This window comes from Rattus norvegicus, chromosome 15 (genome assembly GCF_021556685.1).
Source record: "Rattus norvegicus strain SHRSP/BbbUtx chromosome 15, alternate assembly SHRSP_T2T, whole genome shotgun sequence".
Lineage (NCBI taxonomy): Eukaryota > Metazoa > Chordata > Mammalia > Rodentia > Muridae > Rattus > Rattus norvegicus.
Window position 1 is genome coordinate 43,198,667 of NC_141548.1, and position 16,783 is coordinate 43,215,449.

The 16,783-nt window shown below is 48.7% G+C and overlaps 1 protein-coding gene across 2 annotated transcripts in view; it reads left to right on the forward strand.

Moving 5' to 3' along the window:
- Window positions 1-394: 394 nt before the first annotated feature.
- The window catches only part of Zfp395 (zinc finger protein 395), a 39,786-nt gene continuing 23,397 nt past the window's right edge, over window positions 395-16,783 (forward strand). For both annotated transcript variants that reach the window (NM_001431430.1, NM_001107271.2), the window contains 1 exon segment: window positions 395-474. The gene's annotated coding sequence lies outside the window, so the exon portion shown is untranslated.

A 16,783-nucleotide genomic window follows, 5' to 3' on the forward strand; every position in this document is an offset into this window, starting at 1 on the left:
CGGTTCCGGGCGGTGCTGAACGTTCGGATTTCGGGGTGGGGGCTGGGGAAGTGGGTCACAACTCGGTCAGGTTCAAGTGCGCATGTGTGAGAGGAGTCGCTCCAGCACTTATTGAGCGCCCACTGTGTACAGCCAAGCAGTGTTTGTGGAGCGCGCGCGCGCGTCCGGGGCTGGGGGCGCGCGAATCGTGCGCGCGCGTGGCCGGGGGTGTGTCCCCGCGTCTAGCTGGCTGGCTCGCTGGCGGACTGGCTGCGAGCGGCTCGGCGCGCTCCCTTCCCGGGCGGGGGAATCCGGGCCGGGTTGTGGCCGCGGCCGCGTACGTGAGCGCAGTGTCCCGGAGAGGGAGGGCAGGCCGGCCAGGTGGGCGCGAAGGCGGCGGCGCGGGAGGCGGCGCAGTGCAGGAGCCGCGCCGGTGGCGGGCAGGGCCGCGGCCGCTGCAGGGAGCCGAGCTGTCCGGGCCAGTGGCGGGCCGAGGTGAGCTGCGCGCGGGACCTCGCGGGGGTTGCAGCCCCGGACTGGGGCCGACAGCCGGGGGTGGGTGGGGGACCCAGGAGGCTCGCGCGGCCCGGGCAGGACTGGGGCTGCTGCGGCGCTGGCGGGGTGACTGGGTGGGGGTGGCCGCTCGCCCTCTCACGCGTCGCCTTGTTTATGTCGCGGGTCCTACGGCCGGATCTCCCTCCCAACTTTGAGCGGTGGCCGGGAGTGGCCTCGCGGGGCCACACTGACCTGTTAACCTGCTCCTTTTCCGGCTGGGCCGTCAGCCCTGCGCTCCGCGCGCCCCTGCCCTCTCCAGATCCAGAGAGCGCGGTGCTGCGGGACTGACCTCGCGACACACCCTCTCTCAACCCTCTTCTTGCGGCCCCTGTCGCAGCCCCCTTGGCTCTAAGCCTTCCCGGCTCACCCCCGGTCCCTCCCTGGCCGTGGCACTGTGGGCCTCTGGAGTGGCCGATGGGGGCCTGGAAAGGGAGTTTGTCATGGGCAAACAATTCCAAGGCTTCCTGCCTGGGAGTTAAGGCTCTGCGCCTTCACTTTAGGGCCCACTTGGAGATCTAAAGAGACCCACCTGCCAGCAATCCTGCGCAAGCCCTGTTTTCCATCCCTCCCTTTCCTGTGGTTCTGGAGGACTTCCACCAAGCATGGGTTCCCATGATGCCAGGCCATGGCACAGGGGCTATCTATAGTTCTTCACAGCTTTCTGCACTCTCCCTTAACAGAAAGGTGTAAAGTGGAGCGGTTTGTTTCAAAGTGAGCAATCAACAGGTATTGTAACCTGGGGACATCCTCCTAAGGGGGTGTGTAAATAGAGGTTCTTGCTTCGGAAGGGTGAAACACAAGGAAATTGGTTAGCCCACAGGTACCTCTGAGAAGCCACTCTCCCCTCTCCCCACTGCCAGGCTTTCTGGATGATGTTTAGAGGCACGTGAAAGACTAGAGAGATGATTTGAAAGCTCAAATTTAAATCAATGTGCTCCGGCTGCAAAGTTAATGCACGCATTGAGGCACAGGAGGCATGGTGGTTAAAGGTGGGGAAGGGAACGCAGCACTCAGTTTGAAATAGTTTCCACTTGTGGACAATTCCCTGGCAAGACTCAAAGTCAAGAAGGAAGAGTTCACAGGTGACAAGCTTGCAAAAGGATGTCCAGGGGCTTGCTTGTCTCAGTGAGAAAGACTACAGAAGACACATAGATAATCCCCCCCCCCCCACCACAAGGGCTTATAATCTCTCGGAGGACATAGAAAGACTTGAGCATGTGAAATAAGACTCCAGATGGGGCACAGTTAGTTGTTACAATGCCAGGTGCAGAACTGGGTGCTGTTGGAGGTCACAGGGGGTGGGAGGGGGAGTTACGGACTGGGCTTACCAAATCTGTGCCATGTCCTTGAAAGATGACACTTATGAAAATGGGATACAAAGTGGGGACGAATATGGGTTTTTCTAGAAATCAGGAGATGGCCTTGGCCCTTCTGGAATGTTTCTTGAACAGTGAGAGATAGAGGGTCAGTGTCTGGGATTGTGAAAGTCCTAGAAAGTCAGACTGAGGAATGAGACTTTTATCCAGGGTGTACTGGGGAGACATCAGGCTTGGGGGTGAGGTAACAAGGGCATTGGTAAAGAATTTTAAATCCGATGGTAGGAGAAAGACCAGTAAGGAGCCCGTTGCACTTTTGGTGTGCCGTGCGTTTGGACTTGGTTTGACTGGAAGACACTGCTGTTGAAATAATCTGTTGACAGGGGCAGGGTGAAGGGAAGAAGGGAATGAGAATTAATTCCTGGAGGAAACTGATCACACACCAGGGCATGGAGCTGCTGTAGTTGGTAATTGGAATGGGAAATGTGTGTTTTCATAGAGAAGATAATTGCCATTTGGGCTCTAGAGAAGTCTCTTGCGTTTGCGTTACTGCGAGGCAGGTATGTAGGGGCTCGTAACTGTGGCTCTGAGAGGTGGGAGCCCTGGCGAGGAGTGTATGGAGACCAGTCAGGGAGCTCAGGGAGCAAGCTGGGGGTTGTCTTGGTCATAGGAGCTGCAGAGAATTCATGGAGGACTGAGGGTCTGACCCACGGGGCTTCTGTTATGATCTCCTTTTACTGGACACTGTCTGGCTTTGACCCTGGAGATGGAGGAGCAATACTGGGGTGGGGAGTGGGCTTCTAGGGAAATGAGGCCATTTATTATAACCAAGGGGGCGAGGGTGGAGGGAAGTGGAGTGGGCTTTGCTTGGCTGCTGCACGCTGAACTTTACTCTTTACAGAGATATTAAGGTAGGTCTCCTGCCCTGTTTGTGCAGGGGGAGGGTTGAACTGCAAGACAACCTAAAGACAGAGGAATTTAGGACCTTTCGTAGGCCTGGCTTATCCAGTCCCATCCAGTTACCCCTTCCCAGGATTCTGGTGAGAAGAAGGCATGCAAGGGAGCTGGCACTCTTTTTACTTTTTTTTTTGTCCCCTGCGCGCGCTCTGGATTCTGCTCTCTTTTTGCAAGAGTGACTTAGGGTGATTTGCTGAACCAATTCCCAAAGCCTCAGCTTGCAACATCAGAATTTGAAGGATGGTTGGTTGCAAATGGTTGTGGAGTGAGCTGGGATCTCCTTTGAGCTGCTTATTTCTCTTGAGATGCAGACTCAGTGAATGAGGGAAGAGGGGCTTGAGGGATGGGGGCTGGAGGCCATAAGAACCATATTCTTTCTTACCTTTTCCTTCTCTTCCCTTTCTTCTTCTTCCTTCCTTTCTCTTCCTCCTCCTCTGTAATCTTCCTTGCTCTTTAACCCAGGAACCTTGAATTCACAGCAATCCTCCTGCCTTGGCAGGCCTGAGCCATCGGCAGGCTTTTCCCTTATAGTGACTAATTGTGCAGAGCAGACCTCAGATGAATTCTTCGGTTCATCATAGGGCAGTGTTTGTATTTGTATGCAGTTGTGACTATGACCTAAGGTAAAAGAGAAAGTTGAGGCATCTGACAAGATGGCTCAGTGGGCTTGCTGTTGAGCCTGATGACCTGACTTTGACCCCTAGAATTCACACACACACTCTCTAATAATGAAAGGAAATTTATATGGTGAGTTTATATACCTAATTGTGTATATAAAAATCTATTTCAGTTTGTGAAGTCTTAACCTCTTTTCTTGGTGCAGACTTGGACTTTTTTACTGTCCATTCTGTTCCATTTCACCAAAAAATTCTATTGTTTCCCACCAAGTGGATCCAACTACTACTCTCTAGTGGATCGTAGCCCACTCACGTTTGAAATGCACGGGGAGACTTTCCACATTCTTGAACTACTTATGAAGCTGTCTGTGAACAGAGCTACACCTCCCAGAGCTGAAGGTAGCTGAAAGCCCAACGAAGAGGTGGGAGTTTGTGGTCTAGTTGGAGAGATAAGATGTATCCTGGAGAAGGGGCAAGGCAGAGTGTTAAATGCCAAGATGAGAAATTAGTATTTGAAAGGGCTGGAGAAGAGGAGGGCGGGGCGGCCCAGTGGTGTGTGCTGATGGGCTTGGGAATAACCAAGTCTGGGAGGAAGTTTGGGGCATCTCAGGGCTGTGTGGGAAAGACACATAGTGAGTGAGGGCTAGGTAGGGCTAGGGATGTATCCCGTGATTGTGTGTAAGAGGGAGCAGAGATTTTTGTGAAGGAGGACAGGAAAGGTAGTCTAGAGGCTTGTGTAGTGTAGGGCTTGTGCACATGTCTGGTGCTTTATAGGTTAGACAACACCAAAGTTCCAAAGGTTTTCTTTTTCTTTTTTGTTTTGAGACAGTTTCACTATGTATCCCTGGCAAGCCTGTAGACCAGGGTGGTCTCCGACTCACAGAGATCTGCTTGCCTCTGCCTCCAGAGTGCTGGGATCAAAGGCTTGCATCACCAGGCCCGAGCCCCACAGTTTTAAAAAAATTGGGAGCAGGCCAGAAAAAAACCTGGATTTAGGGCTTCCTCAAGTTGAGGGATGTTTGCCTGGTGAGTACAAAAGACAAGCGTTATAGTCCCCTGTTGTCTCAGTGTCTCTGGCACTTTGAATCCGTCTTTGCATTCTTTGCATATATAGGCGTTTGGCTTTGGGACCTCAGGTTTCAAGACCTTAAATGCCAAGGCAGGGAGCCTGGAATCTATGTCATGAACTCTGGCTGGCCACTGGAAGATTCTGTAAGGGCATGACATGGAATCTGCTGGGATATTTGCGTGCAGTGAATTTGTGTTATGCGAATCAGAGGCTGTTGCTCCTGAGGAGAATGGATCCTGGAAATACTTTATATGATCAGAATTCTATTTTTTTTAGATTTATTTTTACATGTGAGTGTTCTGTCTGCATGCATGTGTGTATACCACAGGAGTAGTGCACATGACAGCCAGGGGAAGATGCTGGATCTCCTAGAACGGAGTTAGGACTGTGAGTCTCCATGTGGCTCCTGGGACTATAACCTGGGTCTTCTGTAAGAGCAGAAAGTGCTCTTAACCGCTGAGCCATCATTCCAGCCCCAGAATTTTTTTCTTTTCTTTTCTTTCTTCCTTGTTTTTTGTTTGTTTTTTGTTTTTTGAAACAGGGTTTCTTTCTCTGTGTAGCTCTGGCTGCCCTGGAACCTGATCTATAGAACACACTGGCCTTGAATTCACTGAAATCTGCCTGTGTCTGCTGGGACCAAAGGTGTTCGTCACTACCACCCAGAATGGTATTTTTTTTTTTTTTTGGTTCTTTTTTTTCCGGAGCTGGGGACCGAACCCAGGGCCTTGCGCTTCCTAGGCAAGCGCTCTACCACTGAGCTAAATCCCCAACCCCTTGGGGGAAACTTTTTTCTTTGAAGTTTAACTATATTCTTGTTTTTTTTTTAAATACGTGTGTGTAGGATGCAGCAGTGGCCAGGAGTCAGCTGAGTCCTGTCAGACTGAATCCGTTTCCTGTTTTACGTGACCGAGGGCTAGCAGCTATTTTACATTTTGGCTTTAGTAAACTTAAAAAAAAAAACAAAACTATTTTCATTTTTAAAATCAGCTTATAATGTGTTAGCCTTGTGCCTTTTTGAACGAGGGGTGGCTTGCTTGTTTTGTGGCTCCTCCCCCATCTCCTCACCCCTGCTTCACCCATCCTCCTTTTGTATCCTTGAGACCCGGAGGTTATTCTCCTCTTTCATGTCCCATGTGTCCTCTGCCTCTGCTTCTCCATTTTGCCTCATTCCCCAGCATTACCGTCCCTGGGCTCTTTTCTAGATGTTTAGACTCAGTTCCTAAAGTTTTTAACATCCCTCCCCCTCAGACAGACTTTCTCTGTGTAGCCCTGGCTGTCCTGGAAGTCACTCTGTAGACCATGCTGGCCTTGAACTCACAGAGATTTGTCTGTTTATGCCTCCTGAGTGCTGGGACTAAAGGTGTGTTCGCCACCCAGCTGTATTTCACACTTGAAAAGAAAAGAAACAAAAAGAAAAAACCACACACACACTTGTTCGTGTCAAATCATAGGTGGTCAACTGTGGTGGGCTGCTTGGTGTTATTAATTTGATTTGACAATCACATGCAAGAACTTAATTATTGGCACCCAGTCAGCCTCGAGGGAGGTCTGGAAGCAAAAGCTCTGTGGCACTGCTGTTGGTTGGTTCAGCAGTTTCCCGGTGTTGGGGGCATCTGTGTTTATCCAGTTTAGGAGTCACAGAAGTGGAAGGGTTTGTTTATTTTACAGAAAACCAAGGTTTGGTCATGGAGAATGAGGAGCATGAATTAGAAAGAAATTCAGTAAGGAATGAATGTCTAGGGCGGCTTGAAACATTTCAGATGTGGAGGTAAAGACACTTGCTCTAGCGCAACAAGTGTGACCTCTGAACTTGTGAAGATGGAAGTCCTCTGACCTCCACACACATGCGTGACCCACCATCATGCACATATGGTACGATACCACTTAGAAAATTAAAGCCAAATCGAGCTTTAACGTTTGGAGATGTTTACACATTCCGATCAGAAGTTCCTCTTCTGAGACCATATCTAAAATGTAGATGATGTTTTACACAGAGATTACCCAGAAATCGGAGAATATATATTGAAAAACGATGTCATTATGTAGCCCAAGATGGCCTCGGGTTCACAGCAGCCCTCCTGCCTCCACCTCCTAAGTGGTGGGGTTGCAGGCAGTTTGAGTGGATGCATGTTTTATGATGGTGGAACACTCCAAGGTTATGAAAAGTAATATTTAGGAATTGTTTAAAAAATAACCAAGACGATGTTTCTGCCAAAGATGAACTCAAACGTTTAGTAAAAAGCAGTGGTGGGGGTTGGAGACATGACATGTGCTCCTGACACTAATACGACTCACACTGATGCTGCCTCTAAAGCTGACGGGCTTTCAGGCCTCTAACTGCAGACACTGAGTGAGCAGATCGCAGGTCAGCACGTAGAAGGGTTTGTCCAGTTGGCAGGCTGTCCAGCAGTGGACATGACTGCCTGTGCAGTAGTGAGCTTCCCATTGTTGGGCGCATTCAAGTTGGATCTAAGCTATTGATCAGGGATGTTTAGAAAAGAAGGAAGGGAATCAGGTGCTCTCTAGAGCCTGTTTTGAGTTTCAGTGACTCCGTGACTTGTCACAGCCCAACGATGACATGGAATGGTGGCTGTACCTCTTGGAATCAACCTCACCACCTAAGTTTCTAAGAAAGTTTTTGCTCCGTTTTTTCAGTACTGGGAATGGAACCCGGACCTCACACAAAGGCAAGAGCAGGGTTCGTATCCCAGCCTGGTTCTAGCCTTTTTGAGACGGTTGGGACTTGTTTTTGTGATTGTTATAATTGAATTCGGTCCTCAGGAAAGGTAAGGAAGAGGGGAGATGGCAAATCATAATGAACACTCTGCTCTGTTAACTTTTGAGTATGAGTGGGGTTTGTATATGTATGATTACGTGCGTGCGTGCGTGTGTGTGTCTCTGTGTGTGTGTGAGTGTGTGTGTGTGTGAGAGAGAGAGAGCATGGATGTGGAGGCCACGTGACCATCGGGTGTCTTCTCAGCTGTTCCTCACGTTAGCTAGTTATTGATACAGGGCCTCTTACAGGACCTAGAGCTCACTGACTCTGGCTAGTCTAGCTCATGAGTTTGTGGTAGGGATCCTCTGTCTCTACCTCCTGAGTGCTAGAATTAAAAGTGCCAGCATGTTTGCTTAGATTTTAGTGGGTCTGAACCCCTGTCCTCAAGTTCTTTACCCACTGGGCTGTCTTCTCAACCTTAGGTTTTTTTCTGAGACAAGGTCTCACTGTGTCCTCTTGGCTAGCATAGCATTTTATATATAGACTAGGCTGGTCTTGAACTCATAGAGATTTACCGGTCTCTGCCTCTCAAGCGCTGGGATTAAAACCATGTGCTACCATACCCGGCCCTTCTTTTCTTTTTTGAGACAATTTCTCACCTAACATGAACTGGATTTATACTCACAGCTGTGCTCTTGCCTCAGTCTTAAAAGTACAGGTCTGGGCCACACCACCAGCTCCGGGTGTTCGGGGTGAATTTTGCTGTTGTTGGTACTGCTTGGATGGCCCTGCAGCGGGCAAATCTCAGCTCCTTAGAGACTATGTTGGTTGAGTTTATCTTCCAGGACTGTCACAAGCTGATTTCTGTCTTCATGCGGTTCATGCTTCTATTTTGGCATTCGAAGAACCATCATCTGACAAGAAGCGCTCTCTCTGTTCATATGGCTATGGTAATTCGGGAGCCCAGCAACTCAAGGGGTGCGAAAAGTGACGCTGAAGAATTTGGTTGTGTAGAACTGAAACAAGATATTTGCACACTTGTTTGTTTTTGACACAGGGTCTTAGTATGTGTGTTTGATGGTCTTGAACTTATGACCCTCCTGTGTCTGTCTTCTGAGTCCTAGGGTTACAGGCATAGCATGACCGCTGAGCCTGGCCGAGACTGTAGATGTGGACGGCTAAGCCCGGCTCTTGCTCACGTGGGATGATGACCCAGCTCTCCTTTATTTCCATGTTGCTTGTGCTTTACATGGTGTCTGTACTTTTCTGGATGCTGGAAACTGCTTCTTTGGCCCACATGTGGGTTGATGGAGAAAAGTTAAGACTAATATGTAATTCTTCTTGTGCAATGTTGAGGAGGGGACCTAAGGCCTTATACCTACTAGATAAGGACTGTATCAGTAAGCTACATTCCTAGTTCTAAGTGTGTGTTTGTGTGTGTGTGTGTGTGTGTGTGTGTGTGTGTGTGTGTGTGTGAGAGAGAGAGAGAGAGAGAGAGAGAGTGTGTGACCTCAGGTGTTGTCCAGTTTTTTGTTTTTGTTTTTTGTTTTTTGTTTTTGAAACAGGGTCTCACTGGCCTGGAACTTGCCAGAGATTTGCCTGTATACAAGTGCAGTATGCCTGGCATTCATTCATTCATTCATTCATTCATTCATTTATTTAACATGGATTCTGGGGATCAAACTCAGATCCTGCCCTATATCCCCAGTCCCTTCAGTTCTTGCTTGTTGGAGATAAAGTATGTAGAAGTTCAAGTCGGCCTGAGATATCTCAGTTTGTATCCCAGTCTGGCTTTGAATACTCCGTCTTCCTGCTTCAGCTTCTCAAATGCTGGGATTACAAGTAGAGAGAGCCACATCCAGATACTTTTTCTCTCCTTTTTATTTTTTTTTTTAAATTAAAAAAGCAAACTGGTAAGAATCAGCAGTTCTCAGTTTTATTTTGTTCTCTGAGTACTGGGAAGTCATAAAACTTGGTTAAAAACAGCCAGCCAGTGGCTAAATACAGGCAGTAATAAAACGTTTTCTCCTCCCTCTCTGTCATTCTGAGACAGGGTTTCTCTGTGTAGCCCTGGCTATCCAGGCTGGCCTTGAACTCTTACAAGAGAGAGTTCTGCCTCTCCCTCCCAAGAGCTTGGATTAAAGGCATTTGCCCTTACCACTGGGCTTTTTTTTTTTTAAATAGCTTTATTTATTTTAATGTGTAAGAGATTTGCCTTAATGTATGTCTGTGTACCATGTGTGCGCCTCATGCCTGAGGTAGCAGAAGAGAGTGTCAGACCCGTGGTACTAGAGTACTAGGATAGTTTTGAGCCACTGTGTGGGTGCTGGGAACTTGAGTCCTACAAGATCTGTAAGTGTTTGTAACCACTGAGCCATCTCTCTAGCCCCTTGTCATCTATTTTTATGTAGCTGTCACTGTGTTGTGCATGCTCCTTACATAGTATAGCAGAGGTCTCTGGTGTCCTATAAAGCAGTTCAGGGTCCCATGGCTTAGCTGTGTTTGAGATTTTATTTATTTATTTTTTTAAAAAAAGACTGGGCCTCTCCACAAAGCTCTGGCTGTCCTGAAACACACAATGTAGACCAGGCTGGCCTCAAACTCAGAGATCCATCCAACTCTGCCCCTTGAGTGGGTTAAAGACAAGTACCACCACTCCTAGCTGGGTGGTTTTTTTTTAAGGTATAATTTACATACAGGGAAATTTCAGATTTTTGTGTTTTAGTTTTCGCAGAAACCATGTGTATGAGTAAATAACACTGTCTGGGGCTGAGGCTGTTATCACTGGGGTGTGATTTCCTAGCGTGCATAGGGCCTGGGTTGGATCCCTCTGTACAATAGTCGGTCGGCTTCCTGCATAACTAGGTGACCCGGTAATGCTGTAGCGTTTTTCTTACGCGTTGTTTAGGTTCTTCCTCTTTAGTAGCTCAAGGGATCTCGATCGGTTCCCAGCTGGAAGAGTCAGAGGAAGCACGATGGGGCAGGAACTGTCTTACTGCTGTGTGCGTGCGTGCCGTGTGCATGCCTGTGTGCCTAGGGTGTGTTTTAGCTTGTTGATTTGGAGCCCTGCAGTATGGGTTAGAACTGGAACTGTTCCAAGGAGGTCCCTTTGGATTACCAAAGTCCCCATGACATACTCCCCACCCCCCACCCCCCACCTGACATAAAATTTAACCATCTGCAGAGTTTCCACAGAGTTAACTTGAGTTGTGCTTGGGAGATTGAAATAAGATCCGTGTTGCAAAACGAGCTGCTGGCTTGAAGCACACACAGTCTGTGCACTGCTGAGCTTGCAGCCCTCAGGCAGGCAGGGGCCAGATTCCAGTGGAAATCACTCTTAACTAAACACATTATTAAAATGTATTGAGCAGGGCCTCAAACTCTTCTTTAAAAAAATTAAATGAGTGAGAGTTTTATTGCATAAATAATATACGGACACTCTACAGGGGAAGGAAAATGCAGACTTTAAGCAGGCAAAAAAAAAAAAAAAAAAGGCTTTCTTGACAACCATTTTTAATCCTAGTCTCCTCCCCCCTGCCCCCAGAGGTTAACCACTGTCCTAGGGTTGTTGATATTCTTCGGGTGCTTTGTGTACTTACAGCTGGGCCTCTTGGACTTAGGAGTCAAAGATACTCTACTGCATGTGGGTATCTTAGCAGGGTATCTTGTTAGTGCGTGTGAAGTCACCTCAGTCTTATCTCCTCCTAAGATTTAGAAGGCTGAACAACTGTTTCATTCTTTCCCAACTGATGGACATAGGAGTTAACCTCTTTTTCTGTTCGGAAAGTCCTTAGAGAAAACATTATTGCAGCTCTTGGGAGGTTTCTCTTGGGTGGGTACTGGAGAAGAGGAGTTCTTGGGTAGTAGGGTAAGGATTGTACATCCTGATGAAGACACAGATAGGGGGAACTTCTGAATTTTGTTACCATAGACAGCAGGATGCCTGCATTGTACTCTGAGAGCAGAACTTAGGGAGTGCTAGGCGTGTGTGTTCTCTGGATCTCACCCGCCAGGCAGGCCAAGTACTGGTAGGTGAGAAAGGTTGGTGTCTAAGAAAGGCCCCTTTGGACCGGGTAGCTGATATCTGGGCCCATGTCCAGAGGACTTTGGTATGTTGATAGTGTCTGTGTGAAGAAGAGTCACAGGGTGGATGAACAGTGCGGTGGACCCACAATGGGCGATTCTCAGCTCTTCACTCTCACTGGAGACTCCACCACCTCTAGGGCTTCTCCTTGAGCTCTTCGGAATACCAGGCATGGTTTCACGGCTCAATCTGGGGTGGAGCACTGGGAGGTGGTTTTAATTTTCTGTGAGAGTGCTTAGGCCCCGGCCACACAGGTCACTAATGGTTTATGTTGGAGAAAGAAGCTGCGTGTCTTTCTCCCATTCACACTTTCAGCCATGGATGTCTGCTTTTTGCAGAACTCCTAGATGGCACCAGCACTAATTAGGTCCCATTGATGGAGCCGAAGTAGTAAGGGAGGGTTATGGCCATGCTCCTGTTCCAAGGCTAGCCATGTGCTGATAAGACTGGTCACCCATACAAGAGGTAGCATCCTTTATGGTTTGCATGATTTCCTGGGTTTTGCCTTTAGATCCCTGTGCAGGTAGTGAAGGCAGCTTGTGTTGTGACCCTAGGGACACTTGGGTCATTTGTTCAAGCGGAGGAATGCATTCACATTTTTGCTTGGAGGGCTCAGGTGACTTCCCTCTGCTCTCCTACAGGTGTTTGCAGACTCTCCTTTTCTGTTCTTTCAGGATTTGATGTCCAGACTTGCATACCCCTACCTTCCTCCCACTTGGCAGGTTATCCCAGAGCCCCCTGGGCTCTGACCTTTTCAGCTTCTTCTGTCTACCACATAGCATAGAGCTCTGCAGGTTGTCTCTCTTTCAGGGGAGTGAACATTGTCACCAGGGTGGATAGTTTCCTAATTTTATGGGGGTCGCCTCCTTCTTTCCTTCCTTCCTGATTTTTTAAAGTTAGTTAACTTTTTTTTTATTTGCAGTGTATTGGGCAGGATGACTGTCTTTATAAAAAAGATTTATTTGGGGGGCTGGAGAGATGGTTCAGCAGTTAAAAGCACTGACTCCTCTTCCAGAGGACCTGGGCTCAATTTCCAGCAACCACATGGCAGCTTAACACTGTCTATAACTCCTGTTCCAGGGGTTCCTATACTCTCACACAGACACACATTCAGTCAAATCACCAATGTATATAACACAAAAATAAATATATTAAAAAGAGAAGATTTATTTGTCTGTGTGTTTTCCAAGTGTAAGCATGCGTCCATGGAAGGCAGAGGGATTGGATCCTCTGAGGCTTAAAGCTGGCGTTCCAGGCAGTCGTGAGCTATGCCAAGTGGGTGCTGGGAACTGAACTTAGGCCCTCTGGAAGACCAGCAAGCACTCGTATTTGCTGAGCTGTCTTTCCAACCCCTTACCCCCGAATGTCTTTTTGTTTTGTTTTGAGATGGGAATCTCACTATGTGAGCCAAAGGCATCTTTAAAAAGTCTTGGTCCTTCTGCTCGGCCTTCCCCATGCTGAGATTACAGGTGTGAGCCCTGCATAGATGCTGTCTTGCTTCTGGCCTTTGCGCCTACAGTAGGATGGCATCTGATCCATACGATGTACATGTCCTAGTCTGGGAGGGTTACTGTATGTACTACACTGAGTTTTGGGGGGCGGAGGTGCCTTCCACCATCCTTATCAGGGGTAAATTCTATTTTCTTCTTTTAAATTGTAGTGACTATTTATTGTGTGTGTAGGAGGTGTGTGTGGGGGACATGTATACCCCGGTACATTAAGTAGAAGTTGGTGGACGGCCTATAGGAGTTGATTCTCTCCACCGTGTGAATTCTTAGGTATCAAACTCCAATTGTCTGGCTCATGTGGCGAGGGCCTTCACCTGCTGAGCCACCTCACTGGCTAGCATTATAATCTAGTGTTTCCCCACAATCGTGCCGTCCTGTAGTCTGCCTGTAAATTTGACTGCACCGCTGCCTGCAGTTGAATGTCTATTATTTGCTCCCTGTACTTAGGATTGGATTTAGGGCTTTGTGTATGCCAGCTAAGTACTGTATCACAAACCTGATAACAGCCTCACTCAACCCCATCTCTTTTGCTAGAAGTCTCTTTTGGGGAGATGTTACAAGCATGAAGGCCCGAGTTTGAATCACCAGAACCTACATATAGCAGGTGCACACTTCGGTAATCCCAGGACCCACATACATTAAGTACAGTGCACACTTCGGTAATCCCAGGACACACATACATTAGGTACAGTGCACACTTCGGTAATCCCAGGACCCACATACATTAGGCACAGTGCACACTTCGGTAATCCCAGGACCCACATACATTAGGCACAGTGCACACTTCGGTAATCCCAGGACCCACATACATTAGGCACAGTGCACACTTCGGTAATCCCAGGACACACATACATTAGGCACAGTGCACACTTCGGTAATCCCAGGACACACATACATTAGGCACAGTGCACACTTCGGTAATCCCAGGACACACATACATTAGGTACAGTGCACACTTCGGTAATCCCAGGACCCACATACATTAGGCACAGTGCACACTCTGGTAATCCCAGTGCTTCTCTGGTGAACTGGCAGGGGTGGCAGGAGAATCCCTCAAGCGTGTGGGCCAGCTAACCTGGTGTTTGCAGGACACCAGCAAACAACAAAGTGGAAGGCAAAGACTGTTTGCAGGACACCAGCAAACAACAAAGTGGAAGGCAAAGACTAACGCCCCCACACTGTCCATCACATGTGCCCTGTAGCATATGCGCACCTACTCAGTGCACAGATGCCCCCCCCACCTCTTTTTGGACTCTTGCTACTGCCCAGCTCATTGCTCTGTCCGTATGATATATTAAATTTTTCTTTCTGTTACAAAGATCTTTTTTCTTTATTTTTAATTGACCATCAAATTTATACCTATTTTTAGGTGGTGGTGGTACATGTGTGTATCTAACATTTACTGCATAGCTGAGCTCTGGGTTTGGCATGCATTTCCTCATTACTTATTCCTGGGGAATCAGAATATTTAGGAAGAAGAGCTTTGAGACTGCAAAGAACCGAGGCAGCCCCTCTGTGTGTGTCTATATGTGTGTGCACGTGTGTGTGCGTGTGCATGTGTGATGTATATGTGTACTTGTGTATATATGATTGTATCTGTCTTTGTGGGGACCAGGGTTGGGAGCCTTGAGTGCTCTCCACCATCTTCATCTAGACAGTCTCACAACTGAACCTAGAGCTATCTGGCTGGTATGTCCAGTTAGCCAGTTTACTCTGTGGGATCCTCTGTCGCTGCTGGATTTAAACGTGGGCTGCCATGTCTGCCTGGCGTTTATGTGGTTTCTAGGGATCCAGATTTTGATCCTTACAGCTCTTTATTCAGTGACCCATTTCCCCAGGCCCCCAAAGCATTTTTGAAAAGCAAACCAATAGCCAGGAAGTGGTGGAGCACGCCTTTAGTCCCAGCACTCAGGAGGCAGGAGCGGGAGGCTCTCTGCGTTTGTAGCCAGCCTGATCTGAGTGCCAGGATAGCCAGGGCTGTGTGTGTGTGTAAATGCATGTTTACCATGTCATAGGTGTACTAATGGAGACATAACAAAGAAGCTTTATTTTTTTCCTGAAGGTCACATAGTTGGGCAGTCTGAGCTCTTTTGCTGCCTGGGCTGTGAGGTTGTGCTTTCTCCTCTGGTGGCCCTGCTGTTGGGGCCCCATCCTGGGTCACTGCCCCAGGGCCCTTTTCCCCTTTCATGCCACAACCACCAGTACCACTTTGACCTCTCTGTGACTTAAGATCTTTAACAAGGAGCCTCAAGAGTCATCCTGCCTAGGCAGCCTTGCCTCTCCTCGCTCGTGCGTGACCATCCTGGTTGCACTGAGAGTTCACAGGACTTTTGGAATCAGATCATCTGAGCTCCCAGCTGAGATCTGTCATTTCTGTGTCTGTGGTTCTGGAAAACTGCTCAAAGTCCCTGGGGCTCAGTTTGCTTATCTGGAAAGTGGGGCGCTTGTGAATTATCTAGGAGGACTAAGTGAAGTAAAAGTTGCAAACCACTCTGCAAGTTACCGGAGCTTGGGTAGTTGATCAGCAGAGCTATTGGGCTGGTCCTGAACACAGCCTCTGAAGGATTGTGGTTTGTGTGTCAAGTTTCCTATTCCGTGCTCGTCTGTTTATGTTGTAACCAACCGTTCTGATGAAGTAGACAGAGCAGCTGTACTCTGGGATCATAGATGTGTGCCTGTGCTCTGCGAGGCCACACATACTTTTGCAAGGCAAGGTTGGAGCCATCATTGTCGTCTTACTCTACTTAGCGTTGTCTTTGGGAGCTAAGCCCTGACACAGCTATGTCAGCAGATGGCTAGGGGCTGGAGCTTTGCTCAGTGGTACGGAGGGCCCCAGGTTTCTGGTGAGTCAGTGCTCAAGTGTGTCTTAGCGCCAGTGTGGGCCGGATCTGCTCCACGAGGCTGGCCAGGCCACACCCCGGGGAAGTTTGGCAGTCAGCCTTGAACTCCCTGGGCAGGGCCCCAAGACAGATGTAGGCACTGGGGAGTGAGCAGGGGAGCAGCCCCTGGCTGAAGAGAGGTGACAGGCGTCTGGTCATGTGGGAGCCAGGCAGGCCTTCACTCTGGACTCCCTAAATGTCTAGGCTTACATTGAGCACACTCTGAGGACTGAACCCAGGGGGTTTGTTGGCCAGGAGGCCTCTGACAGCAAGAGGTTGGATTTCTTTCCCCACCATCTTGCTGAAGTCAGCCTGGTTGGGATTTCAGTTAATTAGCGGCTCCCCCATAGGCCTCTGGGTTCCCTTGAGAGTGAGTAGTTGTATTTCAGGTTCTGGTAGGGTACCCTGGTAAAGCGCCAGTTCCTAGATGGCTGCTGGTGGACAGTGGCTGTGCAGAGCTCACAGTCATTTGCTACGTTATCTAGCAGGGCCCTCATGGCAGTGAGAGGAACACGGACCCTCCGGATTTGGTGCAGTGTGCAGGCATTGGCTCAGCGAGGCAGATGCAGTCTCACCTTCACAGGTGAGGTGTGGAGCTGCAGACTTAAGGGTGGCAGTTGTTGGTGGCTTTTGGAGTGGACCCTGATTCCTGAGGGGTACTTAGGTGGTGCCTTGCCTCCACTCTCTTGCTGTTGAGTGTCCCTTGTGTGCGTTTACACCGTGTGCCATCGTTAGCTGTAAATCTCATACTCTAGCCTGGTGCCTGAGTTGGTGGCACATTGGCTGGCACCTGAAGCCTGGTTCTCCGCCCCAGGGAAGGTGCAGGGCTGCCGGATGATATTGATTCAGCCAGGACATCGGCAGGAACTTTGGCTCTTCCTCCAAGCTGCTGCTTGTTTATTTGGCCTTGTCAGGGAATGTGGTAGTTGACTGGAACGCGGCGTCTGAACCCTGCAGCCTCCTTGTTAAAGGGTTTCACCGTCAGCAGCCATTCTGTTCATTTGGTGTCACCAGGTTCTGAGGTTAATCCGTTCAAATGGTGGTCAAATTCTAAGGGGTGTTTGCTCTAACCACTTCTTTGGGGGGAGAGAAGAAAGAATTAC